A 23,427-nucleotide genomic window follows, 5' to 3' on the forward strand; every position below is an offset into this window, starting at 1 on the left:
GCTCCTCTGTCCATGGGATTCTCCAGGCAAGAACGCTAGAGGGGGTTGCCATGCCCTACTCTAGGGTCTCTTCCTGACCGAAGGATCAAATCCGTGTCTCCTATGTCTCGTGTGTTGGCAGGCGGGTTCTTTACTGCCAGTGCCACCTAGGTAGCCCAGGCTACAGTGGGTAGGAGATATACTTTTGTTATCAGTACATCTCTGTCTGTTGAAAGTTAATATTCACAGAGAAGGGCACCAAGACCCAGAGAGTAGTAGCCTGCCTGAGGTTGCCTGAGGTTGCTCTGCTCACTGGGCAGGAGAGACGGGTGCCCAGGCCTGAGGTCTTTCCCCTGCACCTCTCTGTCTGCTGTGGAGCTGAGCTCTTCACCATCCCCTTGGGTCATTTCTGTGTCCCAGTGACCCTCTCACTACTGTCTGGCACAGGGTCCAAGGTTGCACCAAGTGACCTTTAAGACCCCTTCCAAACATCAGACCCTACTTCTAATTCAAACCAAGGAGAAAATGAACTGGTCTTAGTTGAAGAGCTTCACTATGTTTTTACAGTCTCTTCCCTGCCCTGAACCAATCGACTCCTCTGTTCTATCTAGAGTTGCCAAAGAACCATCGTCTGGAAAGCACATTTCTCAGTTTGTATCCTTTACTGCTCCAAAATCTTGAGCAGTTCCCATCTGCCTAGGGGATAAATAAAATAATAGGGAATAAATTAAAAAAAAAAAAAAAAAAACAGGTACATTTCTCTTTTCTAAGCTTATTTGCTTTTATCTTCAGTCCCATTAGGCCCCTTTGCAGAGCCTGCCCTCCTGGGAAAGCGTTTTTTTTTACATTCCAATGCTCTCTGCTTTCTGTAACCTGGCTTTTCTCTCCTGCTGAAATGTGTTCCTCCCGGAAAACTCTCCTTGAATGCTTTTCATCCTTGAAAGGTGTCTAACTCCAGTGCACGTGCCCAACCACTAGTGATTCCCAACCGCCAGTGATCCTGAAGGGTGTCTAAGGTCAGCGCATGCGCCAAACTGCAAGTGCTGTCTGAGGCAGTGTGTAACGTCAGCGCAAGCGCCCAACCGCGAGTCCCAACCGCCAGGAATCCTGAAGGGTGTCTAACGTCAGCGCATGCGCCAAACCAAAAGTGATGTTCGCTGCTGCTGCTGGTAAGTCGCTTCAGTCGTGTCCGACTCTGTGCGACCCCAGAGACGGCAGCCTACGAGGCTCCCCAGTCCCTGGGATTCTCCAGGCAAGAACACTAGAGTGGGTTGCCATTTCCTTCTCCCGTGCCTGAAAGGGAAAAGTGGAAGTGAAGTCGCTCAGTCGTGTCCGACTCTTCGCGACCCCATGGACAGCAGCCTACCAGGCTCCTCTGTCCGTGGGATTTTCCAGGCAAGAGTACTGGAGTTGGGTGCCATTGCCTTCTCCGAGGAGGTGTCTAACGTCAGCGCATGTGTCCAACAGCAAGTGATGTTTGAAGGGTGTCTAACGTTAGTTACTCATTGGAAAAGACTCTGATGCTGGGAGGGATTGGGGGCAGGAGGAGAAGGGGACGACAGAGGATGAGATGGCTGGATGGCATCACCGACTCGATGGATGGGTTCACTTGAGTTTGAGTGAACCCCGGGTGTTGGTGATGGACAGGGAGGCCTGGCGTGCTGCAATTCGTTGGGTCGCAAAGAGTGGGAGAGGACGGAGCGACTGAACTGAACTAACGTTACTTAGCACGTGCACCCAGCCACAAGTGGAATCTGATGTTTGAAAGTGTGGAAGAATTACCTGTCTCAGACATACATGCACCCCGTTGTTCGTGGTTTTGGATTGTATGTGCTCTCATCTTGTCTCTTCAGTAAACTGTGAGTTTCCTGAGGGCAGGGTATAGATCAGTCTTTCCTGTCGGTCGCTCCCTCCCTCCTTGTTAATGTCTAAAGTGACAGTGAAAGTGAAGTCACTCAGTCGTGTCCGACTCTTTGTGACCCCATGGTCTGCAGCCTGCCAAACTCCTCCACCCATGGGGTTTTCCAGGCAAGACTACTGGAGTGGGTCAGCATTTCCTTCTCCAGGGCAGCTTCCCGACCCAGGGATTGAACCCTGGTCTCCTGCACCACAGGCAGACTCTTTACTGAGCCACCAGGGAATGTCTAGTGCAGTAACAAATCCACACTAGATAATCAGTGTTAACAGATCTATGGAGCCGGTAACAGACAAAAGTCATCAGGTTAGCTCCCAGAGCAAACTGTTCAACATGTTGTAGTGCCTGAAGAATTTAGGGGTTACTGACTGGAGAGGAAGAGGAGGGTGAGGCATATATTTTAGCGATTAATTCTTGCCTTGATATGTTTAGTCTTTTGAAGGATGAAAAGGAAGAAAAAAAGTAAAAGCTCTGTTGACAGTTAAAAGCAGACATCTGTTCTCTTCACCAAGTAGGTGCTCAGTCTTTTCAGGAGGAACTTAATTCATCTTTACATTTTTTTAACATCCCTATAATTGTTTTTCCTTTAAGAAATTTTCTATTTTCATAAGAAAATTCAGTTTCAGAGAGGCTCTTGAGTTTGCCCGAGTAAGTGGCAGAGGTGTCTAGACCCTAAGGTTTAGCTTCTGCTTGTCTTCCACTCTGCCTCCTCCTGGAGCCTGAGAGCACTTGTGAAAACAAGGGAGCCAGGGGGATGGTCAGCGGCTTCAGGAGATGCTTGAGCTCAGGTCGTGTTGCTTAGAGTTTGAAAAATACAAAAGTTAAAAGTGCAACTACTGTTCAAAGTTAGCGGATCTAACTCTTCTCCATTTGTTTCTCTTTAAAGAGAATGAGAGAGAAAGAGCTCAGGAGTCACCTTCTTGTCCTTAATTTTTCACCCTTTAACCAACCATTGGGCTTCCCAGGTGGCAGAGGAGCCTGGTGCGCTATGGTCCATGGGGTCACAAAGAGTCAGACGCAGCTGAAGCAACTTAGCACAGCACACAACCAGCTATTAACCCATCTTTAGAAAAAAATGAGTGATAAAAAACCAATGTCTCGACAGTGTACTAAACTAAAGGAAAATAAGCTATGTAGGTTTTTTGGTTTTGTTTTGTTTTTGTTTTTTAATGAAAATAGCAGGGAATCATGCTCTAAGATTCTCTTTTTAGCATGAGTTTGTTTGGCCTGAGAAACCACACCAATGCTCTGAAGAGACTTGTCCTGATTTCTGGAGTATTAATCAGTGAGGAAACGAGCCTGATCTGGGAGTCAGGCTCTGGATCTGACTCTGCCACTGTTCTGGTGGGCAAGATTGAGTCAGAAATACCATCTCTTCAGTTCTCTGTTTTTTCATTAATCAAAGGGATGCAGTGGATTAGAACAGAGATTCTCAGCCTCAGCAGGGTTGATGCTTTGAGAAATTCCTTGTTATGGAGGCTGTCCTGTGCATCCTAGGGCTTTCCCAGCATCCCTGACCTCTACCAGGTCGACCACAGTACCACTCACTCCTCTCCACCCGCTCGTCACGAGGTGTGATGACAAAACTTCTCCAGACACTGTCCAGTGTCCCTTGGGGGACAAAAACATCTTCATCTGCACCACGGGCTGCAAGCAGACTTTACGTCCGCTGGGTATTTATTGAGAATACCTGACAGGAGAGGCTCTGAGCTATGCACTGGGGCTATGACAGCAAAGAGGGTAAATGCTCTGCTGTCTTCATGGAGCTTCAGTCTGGTGGGGAAGGGAAGTCTCCAGGCTGTGGGGAGACCCTGGAATGGGTGTTATGCTTGGGTCCTGGCAGGAGTCAGGGGTCCTCTGGACTTATTACTCTGAGGACATGGAAACCTTGGAAGGACCCAGTCACTTCTCAGTACATCGTGTTATCTTGACCTGTTGCCCCCTCAGATAAGTGGGGTAAATGAGCATTTCCAACTGGGGATAGAGAGCTTCTGCAGCACAGGCTCATAAGGAGCTGGAGAAATGAAGAGTTGAGTATAAAATGGGCCCCAGAGCAGAATAAAATAATTCTTCGTGCTTACATACCATATACCTCTGGGGTAACGATTCGGGCCCGTTTATTTTCCTCTTGGTGACCATATATATTCGTGAGTAGAATGCCGCAGGGTGAGCCAGACATGGTGCCTGGAGTTACCTTTCTTAGCACTTGATTTTCTTTTGCAGTTCCACTTTCTATTTGAATAAAATCAGAATAAGCACAGCACATGCAGTGCTATTAGCACTCAATATTTCACATTTCTCTGAGGTGTTTCTATTTTCATGGGATTATGAGGACATTCTAAACCCAGTTTGAGAGGGGTCCAAAAAGGAAGAAAGTGGTTCCTGCTTTAAAGGAATGCACTGATCAGGTGTAAAGTTGTAGGCACTATAGCCTAGAGGGTCCAGGTTAAAAGGGTGGACTATTTGGGTTCATAGTTATTGCCCAGCTACTTTTTAGCTGTGCAACTTCAAGAAAGTCACTTTTTTTTGGTCACTTGTAAAATCATAATACTGATAGTATTTACCTCACCAGCTTCTTGTGAGGATTCAGAGATTTTGAACAGAAACTGGCATATGGAAATCACTTATTAAGTTTTGAAATAGTATCTGGGAATCACTGGGTCACTTGGATAAGGTCCTAGCTTATCCAAGTCACGAGTATATTTTGCCAAGCACTATGTTTAATGGACCTGGTGTTCTTGCCTGGGAAATCCCATGGACAGAGGAGCCTGGTGGCTCCTGTAGGACTGCAGTCCTACAGTCCATGCAGTCACAAAAGAGTCAGACACAGCTTAGCAACTAAACAACAGCAGGATTTCAACTGCAAATACTTTTATTTATACAAGTGATGATCACATGCTACTTGCTCATCCTTGCAAGTAGATCTCCTCCCCTGCTCTTCAAAATCTCAACTTTGTAGAGAAGTTTGAACAATTCTAAGGGTCTAAACATCACCCCAATCTCTCAAAACTACCTCCTTGAAAATGGCTCCATTCCACAGGGAAGGACCTGTGGGCGTACATTTTAAAGCTAGAGGAGGGTGAGGAGCCTCATTGTCTGGACCAGCTCCAGGGTCAACCTGTGGTCACACCCTCTGGATGTTCAGGAGATATTGATGGTCTGTGTGGGAACTATAGCATTTCCGCTGGGGTTTCGCTGTGTCCTTTGGCCAGGCCGTGGGCTGTTGCCTTGGCGACTTGGACTGAGAGAACAGCCCCTGTCACAAATCGCTCTTGATTTTCCACTAGGACCCTCAGAGACCCGCCAGACTGGACCAAGGCCTCTGGAGCCCTTCCCAAGAACCTTCTTGCTTGGAAGATTAGCAGTTTCTTCTCAAGCACCGCTCTCAACTTGGCTAAACACCTTGAAACAGTTCCAGCAAGACGTATGTCCCTCAGATCCCAGGGCAGGTAGGCGCTTGTGCGCATCCAGCGCTTCTGCTCGTAGCCATGTGGTCCTGACCACCTGGCAGTTACTGTGTATATTACTTACATATGTGTGCATATGTAAGTGTGTATGTGTGCTGTGCTTAGTTGCTCAGTCATGTCTGACTCTGCAACCCCTTGTACTGTAGCCTGCCAGGCTCATCTGTCCATGGGATTCTCCAGGCCAGAATACTGGAGTGGGTTGCCATGCCTTCCTCCAGGGGGTCTCCCCAACCCAGGGATTGAACTCAGGTCTCCCAGGTTGCAGGTGGATTCTTCACCATCTGAGGCACCAGAGAGTGAGTATATGTGTATGTACATATCTATGTTTATGTGTCTGTGGTTTAAAAAGTGTTGTTTCTAGAATTTACCATAACTACTGCTGTGTGTGTACCCCCAGAAGTCATAGGTTGAAATCTTAACTGCATATCGTATATATTTATAAAATGCATGTATTATAGTGAAGGGCAGGGAATCCAGTGTGCTACAGTCCATGGGGTCACAATGAGTCCAACAGGACTTAGTGACTGGCCAACAACAATGCATATGTATGTGTGAGTGTATGTGTCTATGCATGTATATGTTTATATATCTGTGGTTAAAACCCACTCCAGTATTCTTGCTTGGAGAAGTCCATGGACAGAGGACCCTGGCAGGCTATAGTCCATGGGGTCACAAAGAGGGGGACACGACTGAGAGACTAACATTTTACTTTTCATTGTTTAGTTTTAGATGAAAAAGGAGAGTTTCTATCTTTGGCATGTGACTAATGACTATGTTTATGCTTCTAAGAAAGGATTAATTTTTCAGTTCACAGGAAAATAAGAGTGGGGAAGAGGAAGATTTATGGAGGAGCGATATAAGAGTGAAACGAGAGATGGAGTTTAAAAGTGTGCCTGTGTGTTAGTATATTTGAGTTTGATAATAAGGATAGTGAAGAACAGGAAGAGAAAAGCTGTGAGTGCTTGAGTCCCCTTAATGGGAAGAATAGAGGTCTGCGGAAAACATAGGCATCATGTTACTCTCTGATGACCATGCAGTGGCACTGTTGACAGGAGACAGCTTCCTGCTGTCACTTCCAAATTATGGTGTGTGCATTCTAGGGAAGTGCAAGACTGTCCCTTAAGATGCCTGAAGAAAACATTTTGTTGTTGTTGTTTAGTCGCTAAGTCGTGTCTGACTCTTTGGCAACCCCATGGAGTGTAGCCTGCCAAGCTCCTCTGTCCATGGAATTTCCCAGTGCTATTTCCTTCTCCTGGGGATCTTGCCTGCCCAGGGATCGAACTAGCATTTCCTGCATCAGCAGGTGGATACTGTACACTGAGTCACCAGATATTAGAACTCCAAATTCTATTAAGATTTTATCTTGAGGAAATACAAATACACTAAACTTTGCTAGTAGTGAATATATGATTGATACTGGCTCCGGCAGTGGCACCCCACTCCAGTACTCTTGCTTGGAAAATCCCATGGACGGAGGAGCCTGTTAGGCTGCAGTCCATGGGGTCGCTAAGAGTTGCATACGACTGAGCGACTTCACTTTCACTTTTCACTTTCCTGCATTGGAGAAGGAAATGGCAACCCACTCCAGTGTTCTTGCCTGGAGAATCCCAGGGACGGGGGAGCCTGGTGGGCTGCCGTCTCTGGGGTCGCACAGAGTCGGACAGGACTGAAGTGACTTAGCATAGCACTGGCTCCGTCACTCATCACTTAAGTAGAGGATTCTGCATCACGTGGTCTGCAAGAGGAGTGGGAGCTCTGTAACTCAGAGTTGGTGGCAGCTACCTCATTCTGAGCTTACAGTGACGTATTGTAGTTTGCATGTTCTTGGTGAAATGGATTTATACACTATATTACTGATTATGATAATTTAACACTCTTAAAATGTATAAGTGACTTAAAATGTTTCCTGCAAAGAAACTGCTGGTCAAGATGGTCCTAATAATTCAAGTCAATAATAACAACAATGGAAAAATGGAAAAACAGCATGCCCCATCCTGGTTTGAACTTTTTCTCAGATATATTGTGAGCTAAAAACAGTGGCTATTGGTGATATGTTATCTAGCAGCTTTTTTTTTTTTTTTTTTTTTAGAAAATATACCCACTTAGTCAATCTTTTTGAAATGAAAGTGATATTTTTGGTAATAAATGAGGAAATAATGGCCTTTGAAGAAAACTCATGGTTTGGAGAAAGAATTTTGAAAGTGCATGTTTAAAGATATTTTCATCACTATGTGATTTTTGTTCCTGAGATTAAGACTGATTTATTTTACCTGTACAACTCTTATATGTCAATATCAAAAGTGCTTTAAAAGTGAATTTTCTAATTTGTTAACAAACTATCCAAATGAAGCCTTTAGGTGGGTTTTAAGATCATCTGTAAAAATATAACTATTACATACCTTCCTTTAATTTGTTAAACAAAGAGATTAACATTACAGAAGATGGAAATGTATTGATCAAGCATAAGACTTGTATATGAATATGCTTTTCCACAAGCACCTGCCTGTGTTGCTTTGTGAAGAATATTTTTCAACTAGGCAACGATTAAAATGAAAAACCAAAATAAGTTTAGAACCAGGCCATCAAATCACTGTATCACAAAATGTCATATGCAGGCTTTCGAAAGCAGTGGTACATGTTCAGTCATACTTCCTAACTAAAATCAGGCTTCCCTGGTAGCTCAGCTGGTCAAGAACCTGCCTGCAATGCAGGAGACCCCAGTTCAATTCCTTGGTCAGGATCATCCCCTGGAGAAGGGGAACTACCCACTCCAGTAGTTCCCTTGTGGCTCAGACTGTAAAGAGTCTGCCTGCAGTGTGGGAGACCTGGGTTCGACTCCTGGGTTGGGAAGATCCCGGGAGAAAGGCATGGCGGCCACTGCAGTATTCTTTAGAACCAGGCTATCAAATAGCTATATGACGAAATGTTATATCCAGACATAAAAAGCAGTGGTACTTGTTCAATCATACTTCCTTGCTAAAATTAGTGATATTAGTAGTACTTTAGGGTAAGGCAAGAAAGTTTATATCATTAATCAGTACATTAAAATAAAATTTATTTAACTCATTTCTTATTTTATTTAAAGTTTATTTTTGTATATTTTCTTATACACAATCATATTAGGTGTTTTATGCATTTTATTTTTTATGCATTTTATTTATGTACCAGGTACTGTTATAAATGCTCTACTTCTATTAATTACTTTAATTACTCTCACAACACCTAATGTAAATACTGTTGTCCCTATTTAAAAAATGAGGAAGCTGAGGCACAGATAAGATAAGAAGCTGCCAGGAGCAATTAGCTAATATGTGGCAGATTGAAGATATATTAGTATAGTAATGCGTGTATTTAACTTATACATAAACTGTTACAGTTTTAAATCAACAAACAGACCGATAGACATACAGGATTGCACTTGAGAGACTATTTGTCTAATGCTAATAGGCATAGTGATGAGTTAACGGTGTGCTCACAGGAAATTCAATCCAACATTCAGTATAGTATATTAGCATTTATAAAACACATGGTGGTCTTAATTAATTCCCATAATAAGCATCCAGAGGTAGTTGTGTTGAACTCAAGAGCACAAGCATATAAAATAATGTTTAATGGAGTCTGATGGACCTGGGTATGAAGTTGAGCATTGCCACTCAACCATATCTGTGACTGAAGGTATTTCCTATCTTCTTTGGATTTCATTTTGTTAATTTTCAAAGTAGGCAAGCCAATATATATCCTTGTGGGTTACTGTAGGACTAAATGACACATTATAATTTAACATAGGGTCGTGGTCAAGAACGTAGATTGAGGAACTAGACTGCCAGGTTTGAATTCTAGCTCTGCCCATTATTCCTGGCCACTTTCTTTAAGTTGTATGTTTTCTCTCTACCTTAATTTCCTCTCCTGGAAAAATGGGCTAATAATCCTGCCTACCTTACAGAAATATATGTGGACTCATTCATGCAGTGTTTAAGATCTAGCACATAAGAAAAACTCAACAAATGATGGCCATTATTAGTAAATAGAAAGTGCTTAAAATAGTGGGCACTCAATAAATAACAACTGCTTGTTGTGGTTGTACCCACTGAGCACATTGAGTTGGGTTCAGTTCAGTCGCTCAGTCATGTCCGACTCTTCTGCAACCCCATGAACTGCAGCACGCCCGGCCTCCTGGTCCATCACCAACTCCCAGAGCCTACCCAAACTCATGTCCATTGAGTCGGTGATGCCATCCAACCACCTCATCCTCTGTTGTCCACTTCTCCTTCTGCCCTCAACGTTTCCCAGCATCAGGGTCTTTTCAAATGAGTCAGCTCTTTGCTCCAGGTGGCCAAAGTATTGGAGTTTCAGCTTCAACATCAGTCCTTCCAATGAATACCCAGGACTGATCTCCTTTAGGATGCATTGGTTAGATCTCCTTGATGTCCAAGGGTCTCTGAAGAGTCTTCTCCAACAGCACAGTTCAAATGCATCAATTCTTTGGCACTCAGCTTTCTTTAAGTCCAACTCTGACATCCATACATGACTACTGGAAAAGCCATAGCCTTGACTAGACGGACCTTTGTTGGCAAAGTGATGTCTCTGCTTTTTAATATGCTGCCTAGGATGGTCATAACTTTCCTTCCAAGGAGTAAGCGTCTTTTAATTTCATGGCTGCAGTCACCATCTGCAGTGATTTTGGAGCCCCCCCAAAATAAAGGCAGCCACTGTTTCTACTGTTTCCCCATCTATTTGCCATGAAGTGATGGGACTGGATGCTATGACCTTAGTTTTCTGAGTGTTAAACTTTTAAGCCAGCTTTTTCACTGTCCTCTTTCACTTTCATCAAGAGGCCCTTTAGTTCTTCTTCACTTTCTGCCATAAGGGTGGTGTCATCTGCATATCTGAGGTTATTGATATTTCTCCCGGCAATCTTGACTGCAGCATATGCTTCTTCCAGCCCAATGTTTCTCATGATGTACTCTGCATAGAAGTTAAATAAGCAGGGTGACAATATACAGTCTTGATGTACTCCTTTTCCTATTTGGAACCAGTCTGTTGTTTCATGTCCACTTCTAACTGTTGCTTCCTGACCTGCATACTGGTTTCTGAAGAGACAGGTCAGTTGGTCTGATATTCCCATCTCTTTCAGAATTCTCCACAGTTTATTGTGATCCACACAGTCAAAGGCTTTGGAATAGTGAAGAGAGCAGCTGCTACTGCTGCTGCTAAGTCGCTTCAGTCGTGTCCGACTCTGTGCGACCCCATATACGGCAGCCCACCAGGCTCCCCTGTCCCTGGGATTCTCCAGGCAAGAACACTGGAGTGGGTTGCCATTTCCTTCTCCAGAGCATGAAAGTGAAAAGTGAAAGTGAAGTCGCTCAGTCGTGTCCGACTCCTAGCGACCCCATGGACTGCAGCCTACCAGGCTCCTCTGTCCATGGGATTCTCCAGGCAAGAGTACTGGAGTGGGGTGCCATTGCCTTCTCTGGAATAAAGCAGAAACAGATGCTTTTCTGGAACTCTCTTGTTTTGGGGATGATCCAGTGGATGTTGGCAATTTGATCTCTGGTTCCTCTGCCCTTTCTAAAACCAGCTTGAACATCTGGAAGTTCACGTATTGCTGAAGCCTGGCTTGGAGAATTTTGAGCATTACTTTACTAGTGTGTGAGATGAGTGCAATTGTGCGGTAGTTTGAGCATTCTTTGGCCTTGCCTTTCTTTGGGATTGGAATGAAGACTGAGCACATTAGTCATGATCATACAGTTAAGAAGCATCCTGGTATCTTATTTCTGGGTTTCCATGCATGGAAAATTGCCTTTTGAAAGATGTAAGCAAAAATGTGCTCCACACTTAGTCTTGAGCACGTAAGAAAGGCAGCATTGGGGTCTGAATAGGATTTGGAGAGGTAGAAAACATGAAGAGGTAATGATGTAAAAGCCAAGAGATAGGAAAAGCAAAAGCAAGTTTGCGGAAGATGAATATAGTGTTTTGGCCGAAGCAGAGCTGCCTTAAAAGATTAATAGTGTTGGGGATTTACCTGGTGGTCCAGTGGTTAAGACTCTGAGCTTCCAATGCAAAGGGCATGTGTTCCATCCCTGGTCAGGGAACTGAGATCCCACATGCTGTGTGTCCTTTTCAAAAGCCAAAAACATACACACAAACAACAATAATGAAAAAGATTAACAGGGATGTATTTGGGTAGAATTAGAACAGGAAAAAATTCAAGAAGTGAGGAGGCAAAAGAGAAGTTTGTTGTGCTTATCTAGGCATGAGTGGTAAGGGTCAGAACAAAAGGAACCTTGGAGGGAAGGAAAAAGGGAGTGCAGATGAAAGATAGCCTTCAAAAGAGAAATCAGCAGGGCTTGGACACAGTAAATGACAGGTGAGCAAATGAAAGAAGACAGAATAACACCAGGATTTTCACTTAAGTTGGTGTGGCATGTACGATGGCATTACAAAGAGCGAAAGTAATAGTTAGAAGGGCAGTGATAGGTTTGACTTTTTATGTTGAATATGAATTAATAGAGAAACATTTTAAGTAAAATGTCCAGGGGCATTTAGAAAATTTAGATTGCTCTGGTCCACAGATGGAATTGGAAGTCATCTGCATGGAGGACAGAACTGAAGGAGGTCTTTATTATCCCGAGATTTATAGTGGAAAGATCATTTAAATAACTTTGTACAGAACAACAATACATACCTGTAAATAGTGGAAAAACTTAAAAGGGAAAAAGTAATTACAGTTATTTGTATCTTGTATTAAAAAAAAATTCTAATTCCAACTGTCCACTTATTTCTAGAATGAGCAAAGAATTAGTTTCTTATTGTCACTGTTTTATATACCCAGTGAATCTGAGCACTAGTCTCTAGGAATCTGCACTCTGTCTTACTTTCTAAAAAGTTGTGTAAATGTACATTTATTTTCTAAACTTTTTGTCATGACAAAGTTTTTTTTTTTAAAAATGATTGGTATATTGATTTGAGTTTTGTCTGGTCTTTTATGCACAAATTTCACGCATAGTTAAAAAGTCAGTCTTGACTCTGTGACATGTAGTGGAAGTTTAAAGATTCTTTTAGCAAGCAATCTGAATGCAAGATTCTTTGATATTTTTATTATTGTTTCCCTTGAACCATCTTTTTGATATATTTTTTTAAAATTGTGGTAAAAGACACATAATATAAACTGCATTAATACCATCTACAACATTTTCAAGAGTGCAGTTCAGTAGTGTTAAGTATATTCACGTTGTTTGCAACCAGTCTTCAGAAATCTTAGTCGTGCAAAACTGAAATGCCATCACCATTAAACAACAATTCTCTATGTCTCCTTTCTCCTAGCTCCTAAAAACCACCTTGTAACATTTTCTTTTCTTTCTTTCTTATTTATTTTTTTTAATGTTTAACCATACTGCAGGCATTTGGGATCTTAGTTTCCTGATCAGGGGTTGAACCCATGCTCCCTGCAGTGGAAGGGCAGAGTCTTAACCATTGGACTGCTAGGGAAGTTCCCATTATGTTATATTTTCGGTGTCTCTGAGTTTGAGTACCTAGATATTTGCTGTAAATGTAATCAAACACAGTATTTGTCTTTTTGTTACCAGATTGCTGCTGCTAAGTCGCTTCAGTCGTGTCCAACTCTGTGCAACACCGTAGACAGCAGCACACCAGGCTCCCCTGTCCCTGGGATTCTCCAGGCAAGAATACTGGAGTGGGTTGCCATTTCCTTCTCCAATGTGTGACAGTGAAAAGTGAAAGTGAAGTTGCTCAGTTGTGTCTGACTCTTAGCGACCCCTTGGACTGTAGCCAACCAGGCTCCTCCATCCATGGGATTTTCCAGGCAAGAGTACTGGGCTTTTGTTGCCAAAACAACGTCAAGCTCTCCGACTTCGGCCTAACAACCAGTGGCACCCAGGAAAGCAGCTAGACTCCTTCTGCGGGAGCCCCGTGTTCATGGCCCCAGAATGCTTCCTAGGGATGCCTTAGCAGGCCCAGCCGTGGACGTGTGAAGCCTCGACGGCGTCCTGTACACCATGGTAACTAGACGCCTCCTCTTTGGGGGACAAGATTTCTGGGAGCTCCAGCAACGTGTGCCTAGAGGGCAGTAGCATGTGCCCAAATACATATCCAATCAGATAATAGACTTACTCTGAAGAATGCAAACGCTCAACCTACCAACAGAGGTACTTTAGGTGATGTTTGCCAGCGTCCATGTGTGAACATGGGCCAGGAGGAGCCACTCCCGCCAGCCTGTGAAGAGCACGCCCACCCAGGTTACCTCCTGGGCATCGGGCCTCTGCCTCCGTCGTGCGGCCTGTGGCCTCCAGGTGGTAGACAGGTCTCCCCAGTGGACAAATGCCATTATTAGAAAGTGTGAGATGATCCTGGGCTGGTGGAGGGACCAGATCCAGGACTTCGACGTACTCAGTGGTAGTGACAGCGTGCACGTGAATGAACCCTGCATGGGGGCCCGCGCCATCGTTGTGAGGCCAGCTGTTTCCTCCGACCTCAGCAGCCAAGAACATACACCTCCCGCCAAGCCCTGAGATGCCCATGCTTAAACCCGACTGAATTTGGGAGACCATCCAGCAGCAGGAGAACCAGGAGTCAGGGAGAAGGCCAGAGAGCCTGCCACACCCCAACCCTGCCCGGAGGCAAGGACCGTTACCCGCAGCCCAGCCCCCTCCACTCACAACACCCACGATGCCAGCAGCGCCCTAGCCACAGATCATGCCAGTGACCGCCAGGACACGTGCGGGACCAGGCTCACCTGCGGCAGGCGTGACAGCAGCCACACCCGTGACACCAGCGTTACCCGTGGCACCAGAGACGCCTGTGACACCATCAGCACCTGCGACAGCTGCGATACCACGGGTACCAGCCTCATCTGTGATGCCTGCACCAGCCGTGACACAAGCCACACCTGGTACACCAGCCCACCTACGAAGCCCTAAGCACCCAGGACGCCACTGGGGAATGCAATATTGATGACACCCGTGACACCCACGATACCTGCATCACCAGTGACACCTGCCTCGCACGTGACCCCAGAGGCACCCGTGACCCCAGAGGCACCCGTGGCCCCCTTGTTGACCCCACCATCCATGATACTTCTGCCACTATCACCCGTGACACCAGGGGCACCCGCGACACTGAGGGCACTCACGGCACCTGTGACTCCTGCAACACCAATGGTACCCATGACACCGACGGTAAAGTTGCAGAAGAAACCCACTGCCTTCCGCATGTGCCTTGCGCGGCAAGCTCCACTCTTTTTGGGCACCCCGAGAATATGTCCCCAGTCACTCCCCGTGGCCTCACCCAGAAAAAGAAGGGAGTGCCTGGGAGACAGACAGACATCTGGAGATGTCTGTCTGAGTATATTTGTTTGGGCTGCGCAGCAAGAGGGCTATTAATAAAGTGCTACCAGAAACAGCCAATGGATGACCTGCCAAGCTCCCCAGGACCTGGTCATGTTCCCACCTGGATGATGGGATTCAAATCCATCACCCCCACCGCCTAAAGCAAAGCCTCCTATCCAAAATCCTGGCCAGCTCAGACGATGCTCTAGAGTGCTCTGGGCATCCAGAAGAGGCACCACCCTGGTCCGACTGCCCCTCCTTCCCTGCTGGGTGAAACTTCAGAGACTGGACTGTGCCCTGGGGCATGTCCCGCATCCCTCAAGCTTCTGTTTATCATGTTGGTGGGGAGGGGACAGTTATTGCCAACACCTTGGATCTTCTCTTGGTTCACTCCTAAGTTGGTATAGTTAATAGTTTATTAGCATAGTTAGACTTATCACGATTAGTATAGTTATGAGGAATAGAATACTTGTATAGCACTGTTAGCATACTCAGTATTGTTAGTACAGTTAGCATTCTTGGTGACGGCTTAGTGGTACTTCGTATAGTTACTGGTATAGTTGGTACAGTTAGGTAATTAGTATAACTTAGTGGTGGTTAGTATAGTTAGGGATGCAGGACCTCATGGCCTTCTCTGCTAAAAAGGTGGCTCATATGGAAATGTATGCGTTCCTTCACACAGTCGTTGAAGGCCACGTTGTCAATGAGAAGTTGGCCCGCCGTGTTCTGACCACAGGAGTGGTAGCCATCAAGGCCATTACCAAGACAAATCAGAGCTTCGCCAGCATCCCGGAACTGTTTTGAGAGGTTAGTTAACAGCATGAGAATCTTAAACCACCCGAATGTTGTCAACCTCCTGGAAGTGATTGACACTGAGGAGACTGTGTTTATAGTAATTGAGTTCCTCCGCGGGGCAGACTTGTTCACCCTCAAGGACGCCAAAGACAGAGGCGGAGGCCCAAGGCCAGTTCCTCCAGCTGGACTCAGCTCTGCAGAACTGCTAGCAGCGCGGTGTGGTGCCCGGGGACTTGAAGCTGGGCAACCTCCGCCTTGATGCGAAGAACAACGTCAAGCTCTCCCCGACTTTGGCCTAACAACCAGTGGCACCCAGGAAAGCAGCTAGACACTTTCTGCGGGAGCCCCGCGTTCATGGCCCCAGAATGCTTCCTAGGGATGCCTTAGGCAGGCCCAGCCGTGGACGTGTGAAGCCTCGACGGCGTCCTGTACACCATGGTAACTAGACGCCTCCTCTTTGGGGGACAAGATTTCTGGGAGCTCCAGCAGCGTGTGCTTAGAGGGCAGTAGCATGTGCCCAAATACATAACCAATCAGATAATAGACTTACTCTGAAGAATGCAAATGCTCAACCTAACAACAGAGGTACTTTAGGTGATGTTTGCCAGCATCCATGTGTGAACATGGGCCAGGAAGAGCCACTCCCGCCAGCCTGTGAAGAGCACTCCCACCCAGGTTACCTCCTGGGCATCGGGCCTCTGCCTCCGTCGTGCGGCCTGTGGCCTCCAGGTGGTAGACAGGTCTCCCCAGTGGACAAATGCCATTATTAGAAAGTGTGAGATGATCCTGGGCTGGTGGAGGGACCAGATCCAGGACTTCGACGTACTCAGTGGTAGTGACAGCGTGCACGTGAATGAACCCTGCATGGGGGCCCGCGCCATCGTTGTGAGGCCAGCTGTTTCCTCCGACCTCAGCAGCCAAGAACATACACCTCCCGCCAAGCCCTGAGATGCCCATGCTTAAACCCGACTGAATTTGGGAGACCATCCAGCAGCAGGAGAACCAGGAGTCAGGGAGAAGGCCAGAGAGCCTGCCACACCCCAACCCTGCCCGGAGGCAAGGACCGTTACCCGCAGCCCAGCCCCCTCCACTCACAACACCCACGATGTCAGCAGCGCCCTAGCCACAGATCACGCCAGTGACCGCCACGACACGTGGGGGACCAGGCTCACCTGCGGCAGGCGTGACAGCAGCCACACCTGTGACACCAGCGTAACTCGTGACATGAGAGACGCCCATGACACGATCAGCACCTGCGACAGCTGCGATACCACGGGTACCAGCCTCATCTGTGATGCCTGCACCAGCCGTGACACAAGCCACACCTGGTACACCAGCCCTCCCATGAAGCCCTAAGCACCCAGGACGCCACTGGGGAATGCAATATTGATGACACCCTTGACACCCACGATACCTGCATCACCAGGGACACCAGCCTCGCACGTGACCCCAGAGGCACCCATGACCCCAGAGGCACCCATGGCCCCCGTGGTGACCACGCCATCCATGATACTTCTGTCACTAACACCCGTGACACCAGGGGCACCCGCAACACTGAGGGCACTCACGGCACCTGTGACTCCTGCAACACCAATGGCACCCATGACTCCGGCGATAAAGTTGCAGGAGAAACACACTGCCTCCCGCATGTGCCTGGTGCGGCAAGCTCCACTTTTTGGACACCCTGAGAATATGTCCCCAGTCACTCCCCGTGGCCTCACCCAGAAAAAGAAGGGAGTGCCTGGGAGAATCTGGAGGTGTCTGTCTGAGTATATTTGTTTGGGCTGCGCAGCAAGAGGGCTATTAATAAAGTGCTACCAGAAACAGCCAATGGATGACCTGCCAAGCTCCCCAGGACCTGGTCATGTTCCCACCTGGATGATGGGATTCAAATCCATCACCCCCACCACCTAAAGCAAAGCCTCCTATCCAAAATCCTGGCCAGCTCAGACGATGCTCTAGTGTGGTCTGGGCATCCAGAAGAGGCACCACCCTGGCCCGACTGCCCCTCCTTCCCTGCTGGGTGAAACTTCAGAGACTGGACTGTGTCCTGGGGCATGTCCCGCATCCCTCAAGCTTCTGTTTATCATGTTGGTGGGGAGGGGACAGGTGTTGCCAACACCTTGGATCTTCTCTTGGTTCACTCCTAAGTTGGTATAGTTAATAGTTTATTAGCATAGTTAGACTTATCACGATTAGTATAGTTGTGAGGAATAGAATACTTGTATAGCACTGTTAGCATACTCAATATTGTTAGAACAGTTAGCATTCTTGGTAAGGTCTTAGTGGTACTTCGTATAGTTACTGGTATAGGTGGTACAGTTAGGTAATTAGTATAGCTTAGTGGTAGTTAGTATAGTTAAGGATGCAGGACCTCATGGCCATCTCCGCTAGGAAGGTGGCTCATATTGAGAATCATGAGATCCTTCACACAATTGGTGAAGGCCAATTCGCCAAAGTGAAGTTGGCCCGGCATGTTCAGACCAAGGAGGTGGTAGCCATATCAAGGTCATTCAAAAGAGAAATGAGAGCTCCTCCAGTCTCAAGGAAGAAAATCAAGAATTTATTAAGCTAAAAACCGTAAACCACCCGAATATTGTGAAACTACTAGAAGTGCTTGATACTGAGGAGGCTCTATTTATAGTAATGGAGTACGTCAGTGGAGGAGACTTGTTCACCTACTTGGAGGCCAAAGGCCGCTTGACAGAGGGGTAGCCCGAAGCCCGTTTCACCAGCGGGTCTCGGCTCTGCAGCACTGCCACCAGCGGGGCGTGGTGCACCGGGATTTGAAGCTGGGCAACCTTCTCCTCGGCGCCAACAACAATGCCAAGATCTCCGACCTCGGCCTTAGCAACCAGTGGCACCCACAAAAGAAGCTAGACACTTTGCGGCAGCCCCACATTCATGGCCCCAGAAGTCTTCCTGGGGAGGCCTTATACAGGCCTAGAGGAGGATGTGTGGAGCCTCGGTGGCATCCTGTACACCATGGTAACTGGATCCCTCCCCTTCAGGGGACAAGATTTCTGGGACCTGTGGCAGCATGTGCTTAGGGGGCACTACCATGCGCCCAAATATCTATCTAACAAGATAATAGACTTACTAGACAGAATGCTAACACTCAACCCACCAACAGAGGTACTTTAGAAGATGTTTGGCAGCATCCATGGGTGAACATGGGCCAGGAGGAGCCACTCCCGCCAGCCTGTGAAGAGCACCCTGCGATGACAGTGGAGACAATACTGGGCTGGTGCAGGGACCAACTCCAGGGCTTAGACATAAGCAGCGGCAGTGACATGAATGAACCCAAGGTGAGGGCCCGCACCATCACTGTGAGGCCGGCCGTTTCCTCCGACCTCAGCAGCCAAGAACATAAGCCTACCCCCAGCCCTGAGATGTCCATGCTTATTCCTGCCTGGCTTTGGGAGATCATTCAGCAGCAGGAGAACCAGGAGTCAACGGAGAAGGCCAGAGAGCCTGCCACTCCCCCACCCTGCCCGGAAGCGAGGACCATCAACCCCAGCCCAGCCCCCTCCACTTGCAACACACGCGATGCCAGCATCCCCTGAGCCACCGATCATGCCGGTGAACACCACGACACGTGCAGGACCAGGCTCACCTGCGACCCCTGCAGCAGGCGTGACAGCAGCCACACCCGTGATACCATCGTTACCCGTGGCACCAGAGACGCCCGTGACACCATCAGCACCTGTGACAGCTGCAATACCAGAGGTACCAGCCTCACCTGTGACGCCTGCAGCACCCGTGACACCAGCCACACCTGTGATCCCAGCCTCACCTATGACGCCCTGAGCACCCAGGACACCACTGGGGCCTGCAACATAGATGACACCCATGGCAACCGAGATACTGGTGACACCAGTGTCACCAGTGACACCTGCCCCACCCGTGACACCAGAGGCACCCGTGACACCAGTGTCACCCGTAGCACCTGCGTCGCTCACAGCACTCACAGAACCCATGGCACACAGGACAACCACATCACCTGTGACACCTGCAACACCAGTGGCACCCATGACATCAGCGGTAAAGTCCCTGAAGGAAGCCACTGCCGCCCGGAGGTGCCTGATGTGGGAAGCTCGACCCTTGTTGAGCAGCCCGAGAATATGTCCCCAGTCACTCCCTCTGGCCTCACCCAGAAAAAGAAGAGGGTGGCTGGGAGAATCTGGAGATGTCTCTCTAAATGTATTTGCTGTGGGCTGCCCAGCATGAGGACTAATAATAAAGTGATATCTGACAAAGAAAATGGATGACCTGCAAAGCTCCCTGGGACCTGGTCATGTTCCCACCTGGATGACGGGATTCAAATCCAGCACCTCTACCGCCTTCAGGAAAGCCTCCTATCCAAAACCCTGGCCAGCTCAGAGGATGCTCTGGAGTGATCTGGGCGACCAGAAGAGGCACCACCCTGGCCTGGCTGCCCCTCCTCCCCTGCTGGGTGAAACTTCAGAGACTGGACTGTGGCCTGGGGCATGTCCCCCACCTCCCATACTTCTGTCTTTCATCTTGCTGGGGAGGGGATAATGCTTGTCATCTCCTTGGTTCTTCATAGTCTTAATAAACTTTATGCTCCAGAAAGATACATCACACTCTGTATTGCCTTCTCTCTGGTTATAGAAGTGTGTTGTCATGTAGTACTTGGCCTTAAGACCTAAGAATTAGCACAATCATTCCCAAGAGCAACAACTGCTGCACTCCAGGGCAGACATGCAGAAAGAGTGTATTATCCCCTGCACTGACATTACCTAATATTTTCAGAAGGGTCAAAAGGAACTTTTGATCCCTACAGCCAGTGTTAAAGGGACAGGGATGTCTGGGATAGGCTAATAAGTCCTGTGAACCAGCCGGTGTGTGGTGTGGTCAGGTCCCCATGCAGATGAGGTCTTGAATGTCCCACAGGAGTTGGGTTCTCGCCTTCTCCCATGGGGAAGGGCCCTGATGTGTGAGATGTTTAAAAATTTTTTGATGTGGATCATTTTTAAAGTCTACTGAACTTGTTACCATATTGCTTCTGTTTTATATCTGGTTTTTCCACCTGGAAGCATGTGGAATCTTTGCTCCCCAACCAGGCATTGAACCTGCAACCCGCTGCGCAGGAAGGTGAAGTCTTAACTACTGGACCACCAGGGAAGTCCCTCTTTTATCTTAATTTTTTTGCTGTGTGGGTTTGAACACAGGGACTGGCTGACTATCAAAAATACTAGATTTGTCAGCGTTCCCTGGTTCCCTGGTTCAAGGAGCCACTGAACACAGGGGTGACTGGAACAGGGTCTTCTTCCCAGAGGCCTGGCTCTGGGGGCACACCCTCTCAGAGGCATCAGCTGCACCGTTCCGTGGGCTCTTGTGTGCTTACCTGTCACTTGCTGACTGCATTTCTTCACTACCAAGATGCAGAGCACTCTGGCCACTCGCCCGCGAGCCATCTCCTGGGGTAATCACAAAATGGTCTACAAGATTCTAAGTCAATCAGGCTCTTTCTGCTTTTCTTCTCAGCTCTTAGCTCTTTGTTTTGTGTATCAACAGTGTCATTGACTTTTTTCTTTTTTTTTCTTTTTTCTTCTCTTCACCTGGATTCTCTAGCAAATGGGAGCCTAGGAACTGGCCCAGTATGCAAGGATCCTTCCCCTTCTCATTTCTTCATTACTGTTTCTCAGTTCTGTATCAGGGGAAAAAAAAAAAAAAAAACCATGGGCCAAGTTAGTGAAAACAGATCTCTCACTGCAGAGGGGGAGAAAAACAGACATCGACACACCAAACTACAATTACGTTAATTGGGTGGGAAAGAGAGGAAGACTTGAATGGATTCCTCCTCTACTATAACACAAATGTAATCAGAGAGCAACGAACTCTGGATACATGGTACATACTAAAGGCAGTCAGGAAGAAATAAAGCAATCTGAGGTGAGGAGATGGGCTGGGCTGGGCTGCTGGTCATCCCACATCTGAGATGACATTCTCAGCTGGCTTTTAGGTGAACCCTTCTATCTCAAATGAGGGACTTTAAGATTCGTTCACAAGATAACCACTTTCAGTCATCGATTACTCTGATATACATCATTCATATGCACAGAGTTAAATGTGTTCATTTTGGACATTTCCTGAAATCCAACTCACTAATTCACAAAGCCTTGGGAGTATCTCCCTACAAGATGCTTATTAATTACAAAGTTGAACTTTAAATCTACACTGGAGAAACCTCACAGACACCACCTTAAACACATGGTCAAAGTCTACCTCACTAGTAATAAAATGTGTCAACCTCGTAAACCCTTTTGGAGCTTCCCTGGTAGCTCAGCCATAAAGAATCTTCCTGCCAATGCAGGAGACATGGGTCTGAGTGTTCAATCCCTGGGTCAGGAAGGTCCCCTGGAGAAGGAAATGGCAACACACTCCAGTGTTCTTGCCTAGAAAATCCCATGGACAGAGGAGCCTGGCGGGCTACAGTCCATGGGGTTGCAAAGGAGTTGGACACAACTGAGCAACTAAACAACAACCTCATGCACCTCTGGATGCGACGCACCAGGAAGGGGATACTATCGTGACTGTGCAGAGACCTTCCCAACCATCTCGTCCACACCAGCGTAGTGAGCATAGTACCACGTCTTCTGTGTGCTGTCCTTCTGTGCACTTCCCCACTCTTACTCCAAATCACAGCAATGATGCCTGTGCATGTGGATGCTGAAATATCTTTAGTTGACATTACCAACAACAATCATCAGACAATGGAACTGTGTTGATGCAAAACAAGCCCTCATTCTACTTGGGGAAAAATTCAATTAACAACGGAATCATGTAGAGCCACCCGGTGGTGATGGAGATTTAGTGGCATACTGCAGTTGAAAACTGCCTGTAGGGGCCAAGGGGCTATTTCCCCTTTATTCTTGCTTTGCCAGCCCCCAGCAACCATGCTGGTTGCCACTCATCACAAATCAAATGAAACAAAAATCACCAGGGGTTAAAAAGCCTACACTGGATTATAGCCATGCCATTTAGAACATAACATTTTACTGGTAATTGCATTCTGTTGAATAAATATCCTGACATCAGCTTATGGCATATTAGTATTCTGATGGCAATTATTTTCACTTAAATGTGTCTGCCTCTAAATAAAACAGGAAAGGGTACAATGACACGAGGTTTGGAGATGGAATGGATAGTCTGTTCGTTAAACCAGAGGCTCTCGCGTGGAGTTAGGGTTGTGGGTTAAACAAATTACACAGAGATTTATTTCATGTGATGTCTTTGCAAAATTATCTATTGAAGCCATACACTTACAGTTTTCAAACTCTGTTGTATATATATAGAGCCAGGGGCTAGAAGTACAGATGCTGAGGCTCTTCCCCAGACATTCTGTATTCGAATCTTTAGGAGCAGGACTCAGGAATCTACATTCTTAACACAGTTCTCCAGTCTTCCAGTGAACTGCCAGTTTGACGAATACTGTTCTAAATGTTTACCAGTCTTATTCCAAAGTATCAATGATGATTCAAGTATAAATTGATCTAAAAAGCACAAAGTCTACCACTGGAAATAGACCAAGGAACAGCAAGTATGATTCATGGGTCAAATCTGACTCAACAACTGTTCTTACATATAAAGTTTTATTGGAACACAACCATGTTTATTTGTTTACAAATTATCTACAGCTACTATATTCATTAAAAAAATTTTTTTTTGTTACTTTCTTGTTAAAACTGCAGAAAGCAGTTGTGACAGAGACCATATAACCTGCAAAGCCTGAACTAGTCACCACCTGGCCTTTGTGGAAAAAAGTTTGCCAACACCTGATATAAACAGATATCGGGGACTGAGGGACCAGGAAAGTGAGTAAACTAAGAGAGAGAGGCAGGTTGAGCCGCTGGCTCCTGCCAAACTGTCAAATCCCTTCTTTGCTTTCTTCTTTTTTTTA

At 46.7% G+C, this 23,427-nt stretch overlaps 1 long non-coding RNA gene across 1 annotated transcript; it reads left to right on the forward strand.

Annotated features, from left to right (window-relative positions):
- The first annotated feature begins 461 nt into the window (after positions 1 to 461).
- On the forward strand, positions 462 to 12,986 carry LOC113904109. Its single transcript, XR_003514413.1, has 3 exons — positions 462 to 1,148; positions 5,182 to 5,343; positions 12,948 to 12,986. It is a non-coding gene; the product is annotated as an uncharacterized LOC113904109 (long non-coding RNA).
- Positions 12,987 to 23,427: the final 10,441 nt, after the last annotated feature.

This window comes from Bos indicus x Bos taurus, chromosome 14, assembly GCF_003369695.1.
Source record: "Bos indicus x Bos taurus breed Angus x Brahman F1 hybrid chromosome 14, Bos_hybrid_MaternalHap_v2.0, whole genome shotgun sequence".
Taxonomy (NCBI): Eukaryota; Metazoa; Chordata; class Mammalia; order Artiodactyla; family Bovidae; genus Bos; species Bos indicus x Bos taurus.